Here is a 3974-nt window from a genome sequence, read left to right as displayed (position 1 = left end):
GTGGTGTTTTTTTGGCGGCTGTCCAGGTATCGTTGAAGTGTCTTGTCGAATGTGGTATTACCATATCCTTTATTGATGAATGTTTGTCGAAGTGTAGCAATTCTGTTGTGAAAGAGATTCCAATCTGAGGATATTTTGTAGGTACGGTGGATGAGGGCGTGGATGGTTCCAGTTTTGTATCTTTGAGGGCATTCACTCTGAGCGTTGAGGTAGATTCCCTGGCTAGTGGGTTTTTGATAGACAGATGTGGCGCATGTGCTGTTGTTAGCGTCGATATGTACATCCAGAAAATTGATGGTTTGGTCAGTGGCTATTTCGTGGGTGAATTTAAGCACAGAGTTGTCCTGTAAGTATTGTCGGAGTCTCATTAATTCATCGGTGTCCTTGGTAACGATGAAGCTGTCGTCGACGTATCTACAGTACAGTGCGGGGTGGTGGTTCTGCAGCACTTGGTTTTCTATGTGACACATGTAAAAGTTGGCGAAAGTTACTCCAAGAGGAGAGCCCATGGCAACTTCGTTGACTTGCTGGTATAGCGAACCATCGATAATAATCTCTTTTGACTTGTAATCAGAATTTCTATTAGTATGTCTAAAATTCTATTACCTTTACTATTGGCAAAAGAACATTACTTCAATGACTTGAGTGATTTATCAACAATTACACCAAGATTATTTCTTCAGTTTCACTGTTGAGTTGATTTACATTTATATTAAATATGTGATACCAATTACAATAATAACCCAAATGCATTACCTGGTACTTACTATAATCAAATGTCATTTTCCAAATATTTATCCAAATTACCAATTGATCCAAGTCATTCTGTAATACCTCAACATCCTCAGTACTGATGGATGGAAGAACAGAGAAGGTGGTTATAAATGGTGTTCAATCAAACTGAATTAATGTCACAAGAGGAGTATCTTAGGACTCAGTGTTAGGATCTTTGTTCTTTTTAAGTTGCATCAACGACATAGATGAAGGAACTGTGAATAGATTACTTAAACTTGCTGATTATATTAAAGTTCACTAGCTGTGAAGAAGATGTTCCTGCTTTGCAAAATGATTTAGATTATTTGGGCAAGTAAGTGGAAGATGACATATAATTATAATAAATGCAAGGTTATACACGTGGGTCTTCACAGTTTGAATTATAAGTACAATTTTGAAGTGAATAATCCTAACATTGCTATAGTGCTTGGTGTAATAGTGTTGCTAATGGTCAGGCAAATGGAATTTTAGGTTATATCTATAGAAATATTGAATACAAGTCTAAAGAGGTTATAATTTCATTGTATAGGTCACTGGTTAGACCACATCTGAAATATTGTGTTCATTCATGGTTTACTTACCTTAGGAAAAACTCTGAACTGTTGGAAAGGGTTCAGAGGTCAAATAAGATGATACCTGGATGGAAAAGTTGTGGTGTCAGGAAGGTTAAGATCCCAAAAGTTGCAGCTGAAGTTCAGAAAAAAAGCCAATCAATGCTGAAATATATTAAATTAGCAATGGTGATATAGAAGGACAAGAAGAAAAAGCAAAAGATGTTAGTGATTTTCATGTAGCAGAGCAAAACCTAATTACCAGTAGGTTCTAAAGAACAAGAAAAAAACAATGGAAGCAGTAATATGAGTATGAGAAAAACATAAGCCATTTACAGCCATTCAAGTAAGTTCAGATAGCCAAGAGATTTCCACTAGTGATCCTGCACTTTGGCCAGTTACTCTAAAACATAATATGATTGCTTTTTTTAGTCGAAATTGGGCCTATTAAATGTGCGGAATATTTTAAATGCAAGTTGCCAAATGGTGAATTGATTTATCAGCAATGGTTGATGTATTCCAATTCAGCCAATTCTGTGTACTGTTTTGCTTGCAAACTTTTCACTTTACCTAAAGCTACCAGCAGTGGATTGGCAAAAGGCGTTCATGATTGGAAATACATCAGTGCAAAATTATCTGAACACAAACAAGGGAAAGACCACACTGATGCCATGATAAATTGGACTGAACTGTACAAAAGATTAAAAAAGGGAAAGACAATTAATGAAATTTATGGTCAACTTATTAAAAAAGACAAACGTCAGTGGCAAATGATGATTGAATGCATTGTTGCCATCATTATTTATCTGGCACAACATAGCATGGCATTTTGCAGAGATAGTGATAAACTGTTCACACCTGATGATGGAAATTTTCTAGATTTAGTGCAGCTCTGCAAAATTTTGACCTAATATGGAAGAACATAATCAACATGCACAACAGGGTAAGCTGGAAGACCATTACCTTGGTCCATTCATCCAGAATGAACTGATAGTACTGTTGAGTGATAATGTTCACAAAAAAAATCATTAATTGTGTAAAATTAGCAAAATATTATTCAGTTCTACTTGATTGAACACCAGATGCTTCCTGTCAGGAACAGGGTATGACAATGGCTCCAACATAAGTGGAAACGTTTGGTATCATTAATTATTCTTTCAATAGAAAGAGGTTTAGTTGAAAAATGTGATTATCATTCACATTTGAATGACTTTGCAGGAGCAAAGTCACAAAAAATTCACTGATATAACTCGTTTTCGCTTGTCCATTAATTTTTTTCTTTGACTTTATTTAATTTGTTACTACAAGTTTTTTTCTAAAGATTGTCATTTGTTACCAAAGAGTTCACTTATGATTATGTCTACATGCTAGCAATTAGTCAATTTATTACGTTCAACTGAAATAAAGATTATCTATAACTTCTGTTTTGGCCAGACCTTGTATTGGGCCTCACATTTGCTATCCAATTCCTACCATGTGTCCTTGATATCCTAACCTGGCAGTTTCTCCATTATGCTTAAACATAATACTGACATCTATCACATTTTGCTTCCAGTTACCTAGTAGCTCTAACCATATTAAAGTTTACTAGTCTGTATTTTCTATTTCCAATCTACCCACCTAATAACTGTATATTAACTACAATTAAGCTATTTAACAGTTTACAGGTTGATCTATTACTAAAATCTCCTTTGAATTAAAACTAATATTTACAAGTATTATACCTACAATGTACCCATCTCTTGTTACACATAACTAATTGTAAATTTAAATAATTTAGTACTGTATTAAGTTCTTAGTAGCAATCAAATAAAATAAACAATAATTTCAACTCACAAGTTAAATAAATTCTTCTTGTTATTCAGATAACACTTGAAATAATTTGTAATCTAATATTTAATAATTTTAGTAACCTATAACCTACTACTACAACAACATCAAAACAGTACGTTAAGCCTAATAATCTAATATTAGGCCTAATTTCATATGTTTAGCCTCAACAAAACCTGCAGAAATAAAACAAAAATATTCAATCCTAACAACCATCTAAGTAAAATAAGTTATCTAAACTATAATTATGCAAAAATAATACTTACCTTCTCCATAAAAACATTATAATCTACATAGGGTGACCAGAGGTTTAGCCCCTTCAGGGAAAATTATAAACAATAAGTTATGCAAATAACAAAGATTAACTTCAAGTGAAAAAGAATCTTGTATTTACATTATGTTGTTAGTTATTTTTCTGATGAATGAATTTTTATGACCAACTTCTTATTAGCCAGGAGTCTGTCAGAAAATTCTGAGAAACTGTTATTCTCCTTCATTGTTGAATTATTATAATTATAAATAAATTGTTCACAACTTGAAAACTACACATTACCTGTGAACAGCACCTGCTTTTGCCTTCGAATGTGTCTATTTGACAGTAGTAAAACTATAAACTCGGTGATGTATGTAACAACGACATCATCTCATCAGCCGGAGCCTGCCTTGTAGTTAATTTCAGAGGAAGGTGCAAAGGCAATGCTGAGTCATTCCAAGCTGTGTTATAATTTTCTTACTCAGTTAACAAAAATGTATTTGTTGGTTCATGGCTGTCAGAAGCTTAAAGTACTGAATATGATATTGTTGCGTCAGCGAGTCACG

The 3974-nt window shown here is 33.7% G+C and overlaps 1 protein-coding gene across 1 annotated transcript in view; it reads right to left on the bottom strand.

Moving 5' to 3' along the window:
- LOC106467356 (uncharacterized protein ZK1073.1-like) overlaps positions 1 to 3606 on the bottom strand; it is a 67047-nt gene extending 63441 nt beyond the window's left edge. The window contains exons 1-2 of the mRNA XM_022395519.1: positions 3422 to 3606; positions 1356 to 1490 (exon numbers count right to left, since the gene is read on the bottom strand). The gene's annotated coding sequence lies outside the window, so the exon portion shown is untranslated. The remainder of the gene's footprint in view (positions 1 to 1355; positions 1491 to 3421) is intronic.
- Between the last annotated feature and the right edge of the window lie 368 nt (positions 3607 to 3974).

Source organism: Limulus polyphemus, unplaced genomic scaffold (genome assembly GCF_000517525.1).
Source record: "Limulus polyphemus unplaced genomic scaffold, Limulus_polyphemus-2.1.2 Scaffold2582, whole genome shotgun sequence".
In the NCBI taxonomy this organism is placed as follows: Eukaryota; Metazoa; Arthropoda; class Merostomata; order Xiphosura; family Limulidae; genus Limulus; species Limulus polyphemus.
The sequence above is the reverse complement of the archived record's forward strand: the minus strand, read 5'-3'. Positions and strand labels throughout refer to the sequence as shown.